Source organism: Tachyglossus aculeatus, chromosome 2, assembly GCF_015852505.1.
Source record: "Tachyglossus aculeatus isolate mTacAcu1 chromosome 2, mTacAcu1.pri, whole genome shotgun sequence".
Taxonomy (NCBI): domain Eukaryota; kingdom Metazoa; phylum Chordata; class Mammalia; order Monotremata; family Tachyglossidae; genus Tachyglossus; species Tachyglossus aculeatus.
In genome coordinates this window covers 148,307,339-148,316,252 of record NC_052067.1, presented here as the reverse complement: position 1 = coordinate 148,316,252, position 8,914 = coordinate 148,307,339, and the positions used below count along the sequence as shown (strand labels likewise).

At 42.1% G+C, this 8,914-nt stretch overlaps 1 non-coding gene across 1 annotated transcript; it reads right to left on the bottom strand.

The window, feature by feature from the left end:
- Window positions 1-6,199: 6,199 nt before the first annotated feature.
- On the bottom strand, window positions 6,200-6,337 carry LOC119924909. The gene has a single exon (XR_005449587.1). It is a non-coding gene; the product is annotated as a small nucleolar RNA SNORA7 (small nucleolar RNA).
- Between the last annotated feature and the right edge of the window lie 2,577 nt (window positions 6,338-8,914).

Sequence of the window (8,914 nt, the reverse complement as noted above, 5' to 3'; positions counted from 1 at the left end):
TTGATGGCACTACCATCCTTCCCATCTCACAAGCCCACAACCTTGGTGTCATCCTCAACTCCGCTCTCTCATTCACCCCTCACATCCAAGCCGTCACCAAAACCTGCCGCTCTCAGCTCCACAACATTGCCAAGATCTGCCCTTTCCTCTCCATCCAAACCGCTACCCTGCTCGTTCAAGCTCTCATCCTATCCCATCTGGACTACTGCATCAGCCTTCTCTCTGATCTCCCATCCTCGTTTCTCTCCCTACTTCAATCCATACTTCATACTGCTGCCCGGATTGTCTTTGTCCAGAAACGCTCTGGGCATGTTACTCCCCTCCTCAAAAATCTCCAGTGGCTACCGATCAATCTGCGCATCAGGCAGAAACTCCTCACCCTGGGCTTCAAGGCTGTCCATCACCTCCCCCCCTCCTACCTCACCTCCCTTCTCTCCTTCTATAGCCCACCCCGGACCCTCCGCTCCTCTGCCGCTAATCTCCTCACCGTACCTCATTCTCGCCTGTCCCGCCATCGACCCCCGGCCCACGTCATCCCCTGGGCCTGGAATGCCCTCCCTCTGCCCATCCGCCAAGCTAGCTCTCTTCCTCCCTTCAAGGCCCTACTGAGAGCTCACCTCCTCCAGGAGGCCTTCCCAGACTGAGCCCCTTCCTTCCTCTCACCCTCGTCCCCCTCTCCATCCCCCCATCTTACCTCCTTCCCTTCCCCACAGCACCTGTATATATGTATATATGTTTGTACATATTTATTACTCATTTATTTTTTTATTTTACTTGTACATATCTATTCTATTTATTTTATTTTGTTAGTACGTTTGGTTTTGTTCTCTGTCTCCCCCTTTTAGACTGTGAGCCCACCGTTGGGTAGGGACTGTCTCTATATGTTGCCAACTTGTACTTCCCAAGCGCTTAGTACAGTGCTTTGCACACAGTAAGTGCTCAATAAATACGATTGATTGATTGATTTTTTAGAAAAATGATCTGGGCAGCAGAGTGAAGCATGTATTGGAAAGAGAGAGGCAGGAGGCAGGGAGCTCAGGAAGGAGTCTGATACAGTCATCAGGGTGGGACAGGATAAGTGCTTGGATTAATGTGGTAGCAGCTTGGATGGAAAGGACAGATTTTAGTGATGTTGTGAAGGTTGAACTGACAGGATTTAGTGAGAGATTGATTATATGGGTTGAATGAGAGATGGGAGTCAAGGATATTGCCAAGGTTTCAGGCCCGTGAGACAGGAACATTGCCTTCTCCAGCGTTGGGAAAGTCACAGGGATGGCAGGTGGGAAGAGAAATTATGTTTGAGACATGTGAAGTTAGAAGTTATGGCAGGACATACAAATAGAGATGCCTGGAAGGCAGGAGGAATGTTACTGAGGGCGAGAGATCAGGGCTGGAGAGTAGATTTGGCAATCATTCACATAGAGGTGGTAGTTAAAATCATGGGAGAGGACAATGTCAATGAAGCCGAGGTTGGACAGTGTTTCATCATCATCATCAATCGTATTTATTGAGCGTTTACTATGTGCAGAGCACTGTACTAAGCGCTTGGGAAGTACAAATTGGCAACATATAGAGACAGTCCCTACCCAACAGTGGGCTCACAGTCTAAAAGGGGGAGAAGGAAGTTTCCAGGAGAAGGAAGTGGTCGACAGTGTCAAAAGCAGCTGAGAGGTTGAAGAGGATTAGGATGGCCTAGAGACTGTGGGATTTGGCAAGGAGAAGATCATTTGTGACCTTTGAGACAGTGGTTTCTGTGGAGCGAAGGAGACAGAAGCCAGATTGGAGGGGGTCAAGGAGAGAATTGGAGGAGAGGAGTTTGAGACCGTGGGTGTAGACAACTTGATCAAGGAGTTTGGAGAGAATGGTAGAATGGAGATGGGATGATAACTGGAGGGAGCCAAGAGGTCAAGGGAGGATTTTTTTTTAGGATAGAGGGAACATGAGCATGTTTGAAAGCAGTGGGGAAGAAGTCACTGCCGAGTGAACAGTAGAAGGTGGCGATCAGTGTTTTGATAAAACACTGTAGCTACCAATCAATCCGCGCATCAGGCAGAAACTCCTCACCCTGGGCTTCAAGGCTGTCCATCCCCTTGCCCCCTCCTACCTCACCTCCCTTCTCTCCTTCTACAACCCAGCCCGCACCCTCTGCTCCTCTGCCGCTAATCTCCTCACTGTGCCTCGTTCTCGCCTGTCCTGCCATCGACCCCCGGCCCATGTTATCCCCCGGGCCTGGAATGCCCTCCCTCTGCCCATCCGCCAAGCTAGCTCTCTTCCTCCCTTCAAAGCCCTACTGAGAGCTCATCTCCTCCAGGAGGCCTTCCCAGACTGAGCCCCTTCCTTCCTCTCCCCCTCGTCCCCCTCTCCATCCTCCCCATCTTACCTCCTTCCCTTCCCCACAGCACCTGTATATATGTTTGTACATATTTATTACTCTATTTATTTATTTATTTATTTTACTTGTACCTGTCTATTCTATTTATTTTATTTTGTTAGTATGTTTGGTTTTGTTCTCTGTCTCCCCCTTTTAGACTGTGAGCCCACTGTTGGGTAGGGACTGTCTCTATATGTTGCCAATTTGTACTTCCCAAGCGCTTAGTACAGTGCTCTACACATAGTAAGCGCTCAATAAATACGATTGATGATTGATGATGATGTTTTGTTCTCTGTCTCCCCCTTCTAGACTGTGAGCCCACTGTTGGGTAGGGACTGTCTCTATATGTTGCCAGCTTGTACTTCCCAAGTGCTTAGTACAGTGCTCTGCACACAGTAAATGCTCAATAAATACGATTGATTGATTGATTGATTGATAAGGTATGAAGGGTTGGAGTTGGATGTGCAGGTGAAGGAGGTGGATTTTGAGAGAATGCAGGAGATTTCCTCTTGAGACACTGCTGGGAAGAATGAGGAAGTTGAAGGAAGAGAGGAGGAGAGAAAGACTGGAGAGGAACAGGGGAGACTTTAGGGAGATCTGTAAAATGGAGGTTATAGACCTGTTCTCCCTCCTCTTAGATTGCGAGCCCTGTGTGGGTCTGGAACTGTATAAATCTGATCTAGTCCAATCAATCAATCAATTGTATTTATTGAGCATTTACTGTGTGCAGAGTCCTGTACTAAGCGCTTGGGAGAGCACTTGAGAAGCAGCATGGCTCAGTGGAAAGAGCACGGGCTTTGGAATCAGAGGTCATGGGTTCAAATCCTGGTTCCGCCACTTGTCAGCTGTGTGACTTTGGGCAAGTCACTTAACCTCTCTGTGCCTCAGTTCCCTCATCTGTAAAATGGGAATGAAGACTTGAGCTCCATGTGGGACAACCTGATCACCTTGTAACCTCCCCAGCGCTTAGAACAGTGCTTTGCACATAGTAAGCGCTTAATAAATGCCATCATTATTACAATATAACAGAGTTGGTAGGCACATTCCCTACCCACAATGAGCTTACAGTGTAGGGGATCCTGAATTTTTCCTTCTAGTCTAGAGCCGACCCTACAGTCTACCAATCAATCTATCAATCAATCATATTCATTGAGCACTTACTGTGTGCAGAGCACTGTAAGTGGTTGGGAGAGTATGCTACACAGAATTAGCAGGTATGTTCCCTGCCCATTGCCAGCTTACAGTCTGGAGGAGGAGACGGACATTAATATGAATAAGTAATTTATAACAATGATTTAATAATATGTACACAAATAAAGTCTAGAGGTTATCTTGTATAGACTAGTGCTTTGCACATAGTAAGTGTGACCTTGGGCAAGTCGCTTCGCTTCTCTGTGCCTCAGTGATCTCATCTGTAAAATGGGGATTGAGACTGTGAGCCGCATTTGGGACAGGGGACCATGTCCAATCGGATTTGCCTGTATCTACCCCAGTGCCTAGTAAAGTTCCTGGCACATAGTAAGTGCTTAACAAATGCCATAATAATTATTATTATTAAATATCAGTGATTGAATGATCATATGCATCCCCTAGCTTAGCAAAGTAAGAACTACTACTACTTAGTTACCAAATTGATGAATTCAAGCCTGGCTCTTTCCACTGACTCTTTCTAGTTCAAGAACCCAAGTTTGCCCCTCCACTGGCTCTCTGGCGAAGCTGTCAATTCATTCATTCAATCATATTTACTGAGTGCTTACTGTCTGCAGAGCACTGTACTAACCTCTTAGAAAGTACAAATCGGCAACATATGGAGAGGGTCCCAACAACGGGCTCACAGTCTACAACCCCGACCTACCGCAGAATGTCAGCCACCCTTCCTGACTCACATGAGTTCCAAGTTGTCCCCCACTCCCATTCCGCCCATTTTAGGCTGTTGTTCGGTCTGGTCAGCTTCACTCTTCTGTTCCACCAACAAAGATAATTAAGAGGTAAATGAACTATCACAAAGGGACCAAAAAAGAGAACAAGAATGTGATATTCAGAAATAATTTAAGTGTTCAACTCAGTTGCATAGTACAGTGTCTGGCAGATAGTAAGTGCTTAACAAATACCACAATTATTAATTGTTATTATTATATGGGGCTCACACTCTAAGAAGGAGCGAGGGATTGAATCCCTATTTTACAGTTGAGGAAACAGTGACTTGGCCCAGGTCACACAGCAAGCAATTGGCAGAGCTGGGATTAGGACCCAAAGCCTCTGGCTCCGAGATCCATGCTCTTTCCTCTAGGCTACACCACTTCACTATTAAATGAATTAATAATAATGATTGTGGTATTTGTTCAGTGCCTGCACTGTGCCAAGGACCACTCCAAGCTCTGGGGCAACATACATTGCTACGGCAATTTTTATTCTTAGACAACAATGCTCGGTGACTGCATACCGTGTTTTATTTACCAAACAAAATGCCTCATGACTTTGCTACCCTGCTCTGAGAAGGCCTGCATTAAATTGGATTGTCCTATTAAAACAAACTGTTTCAGGAAAGAGCACTACTCCTCTTCATCCTCATTTTTTTAGTTTAATTTCTCTGAAAACATAACTTTTTAAACCTGTCACAATTATCAAAATCAAACATTTCACAGGTATTCTAATGTCATTTGTTTATTTCATTTTCAACTCTAGAAATTGGAATGATTCGAATGCACCAGTTACTTTCTACAGAATTTGTATCTGCTCCTTACAATTTCTTTATTCATTTGTGTTGGAAGGTTAAAGGAGAAAACACAAATTTAATATGCTGTGGTACTTCTGCACATTTTAGTCACAACGTCATTGTGCAGGGCATGCACTTAGAATGAAGCAATTGTAATTCTTGTTTGGATGATGGTACTAAAGAGAACATTATTAAGCTTGTCACAGTCTCTTACTAGCCTATTTGTATATTGCAATAATATTCCTGAGAATCCAAACCCCATTTGATGACTAGATTTCATATGTCTAAATGCCATGTAGTCTACTGCTGGCTTCCAGAGGACTGGAATTTTCTTTTAGACCTTTCTTATTTAGATTGGAAGGTCATTAAAGGTCACTAAAGAATCGAGTGGAAAGAGGACAGGCCTGGTTTGCTGTGAGACCTTGGGCTAGTCATTTACTGATTCTGTGTCTCCTTTTCCTCAACTGTTCTCTCTTGTACGTAGACTCAAGTGGGATCATCATCATCATCATCATCAATTGTATTTATTGAGCACTTACTATGTGCAGAGCACTGTACTAAGAGCTTGGGAAGTACAAATTGGCAACATATAGAGACAGTCCCTACCCAACAGTGGGCTCACAGTCTAAAAGGGGGAAGCAGAGAACAAAACCAAACAAACTAACAAAATAAAATAAATAGAATAGATATGTACAAGTAAAATAAATAAATAAATGAATAAATAGAGTAATAAATATGCACAAACATATATACATATATACAGGTGCTGTGGGGAAGGGAAGGAGGTAAGATGGGGGGGATGGAGAGGGGGAGGGACTGTGTCCAATCTGATTAATTTATATCAACCCCAGTGCTTAATCAGTCAGTCAACTGTATTTATTGAGCATTTACTGTGTGCTGAGCACTGTACTAAGTGCTTGGGAGAATCTGTCTTGTCTTATTGCTGCGACTCCATGGAGCCATCTCTCCCAGAATGCCCCACCTCCATCTGCAATAATTCTGGTAGTGTATCCATAGAGTTTTCTTTGTAAAAATAAAGAAGTGGTTTAGCATTGTCTCCTTCTGTGCAGTAAACCTGAGTCATGCCGCTGCTGACAAACATAGGTGAATTTTGATGTAGTAGACTGTCTTCCACTCGCTAGCCACTGGCCAAGCTAGGAATGGAATGGGTAGGCCTCTGCTTGACTCTCCTTCCCATAGCCGAGACTGGTAGTGTACTGGAAACTCTCCAGGTGCCATCCTGGGAGGGGTCTTGGGAAAGTACAATTCAACAATTAACACATATTCCCTGCCTACAAGGAGCTTACAGAACAGTGCTTGACCTTGTAGAAAGCACTTAACAAATACCATAACAATAACAATAGCTTAAGTCTTTCATGAAAAGATTTTAAAATGTCTTACCATAAAAATACTTGAGTGTCTGTTCTATCAGCTTAATTACAAATAGGAAGTTTTGAATTTGCTTTGTGCTGAATGGAAACATAACATCATTTAATAAAATGCTTTTTTTACATTTTAATCAGGTTTCAATGACATTTCCCTGATACTATAGATTTAAAAAATCTTTTTTTTTTAAATACAGTCTGTCCTGAGAACCTGTCTGACTCTGCCATTGCATGCAGTATTATTTATGGAGCTTCCTGCTGCTATAATTTTCTGCACAGAAGATACAGAATAGGGACGAGATATTAACTCCATCCACTGAATTTTCTTTGGTGGAGTACTCCAGGATGTTTGGAATGCACATGAAAAGATCAGAATGAGTAAATGCAAAATAACAGAATGATCCAGTTGGAACATATGTAATGAGCAGAAAATGTTCTCTCTCATTGTACATAAATTGTATACTACAAGAAATTACCTATAGCTAGGAAAACTACAGGATTTTGTTAAAAATAGATATACTATCTTTGAAATGTGGTGTTTGGAATTTATTAATCTGAGAATCTAGGAATTTGTAGGATTTTTTTATTTGAACACTACTGCATCTGTTAGATGGGCATACATGAATGTAAATTCTTTTTTTAAAGAAATCTATTTGTATGAGAAATATTAAGTGAATAATTTTCCTGTTTCAATTTACATCTTTAGAAGTTGAAAAAACTATCTTTACCAATATTTCTGCAACCCAACACCAGTTCTTCAGGACAAGTGAAAGAAAAGTTTTTGATCTGACTTCTTCCTCCCAATGAAACTTCTTTTAAAAAGGTTCATGCCAAAGAAAACAGAGGTATAAAGTACTACAAACAGAATTTTAATGAGGCCTTGAAGTTTTTCTATGTAGAAAAATGTAAGGCTTTGCATATATCTTTTTTCTACTCATCTTTAAACCACGCACTGCTTACCAATGAGATCAATTTCATCACAAAGCCCTCTACTCTTGACATGGTGGCTCAGGTGCTGACAAATCACATGAGGTATGTGGGTTTTCTTCCTCTGATACATTGTCTGGAGTTGTTCTGGTATGCTCTGTTATTTGCCAAATCAAAAACTTAAACTTAAAGGGGCATAACCTTGAAATAGGACAACAGACAGAGAGAATGAATGAAGGAGTAGGATGAAAGTTTAAGAAATATAATAGAAAGGGGGGAAAAGTTAAATGGAAAATGAGAAAAAAAGGGCACTGAAAGAAAAATGGGGGAAAAGGAGACAGAAACTGGAAGAACAAATGCTATAAAACATCTAATCTGTTTTTTTCTGGTCTGATTTATGTAGGTGATATTTTTAATGGCATTTGTTAAGCACTTTCTAAAGCATTGTACCGAGTGCTGGGGTAGATACAAGATAATCAAGTTGGGCACAGTCCATGCTCCTTGTGGGGCTCACGGTATTAATCCCCATTCTACAGAACTTGTACTTCCCAAGCGCTTAGTACAGTGCTCTGCACACAGTAAGTGCTCAATAAATATGATTGAATGGATGAATGAATGAGGTAACTGAAGTACAGAGAAGCAAAGTGACTTGCAGCACCACAGACCAGTGCTGGAGCCAGGATTAGAACCCAGCTCCTTCTGACTCTCAGTCCCGTGTTTTATCTGCTAGGCCATGTAACTTCTCAAACTTCACAGAGTCACAGTACCATTTTTAAAAGAGATTGGTGAAAAATAACATCAGGTGAAGTTGTTAACATATAAAGCTGATTTCAGTTCCCTTAATGTGGGCGGTCTACTCTTGACATGGTGGATCAGGTGCTGAAAAATAGCATGAGGTATGTGGGTTTTCTTCCTCTGATACATTTTGTGGAGTTGTTCTGGTATGCTCTGTTATTTGCCAAATCAAAAAGATATTAAAATGACTCACGGTTTAAAATTACCTTTAAACAGATCCCACAGATACAAAAGAAAATGGCTATAGATGCACTGTTTTTACCCTTTGGACAAGTATAAGGAAAAAAATAACGATTCTTTTCTGGAAATAAAGTGTGAGATCTCCGTACATATTAGAGTAGGATACCAATCAATGGTCTTTACAGAATGCTTACTTTGTGCTGAGCACTATACTAGGGTCATATTTTCAGATTTCCATGAATTATTATCATTCTGTATGGTATATATTCATTTTGCAATTTAATTTAATATCTGTCTCCCCCTCTCCTCATGGGCAGGGAGCGTCTCTAGCTACTTCATTGTATTACACATAGAGAAGCAGAGTGGCCTAGTGGAAACAATATGAATCAGGGAGTCAAGAGGACCTGTGTTCAAATCCCCGCTCTAACATTTGCTTGCTGTGTCACCTTGGACAAGTCACACAACTTCTCTGTGGTTCACTTTCTCATCAATAAAATGGGGATTCAATACCTGTTCTCTTACTTAGACTGTGAGCCCTCC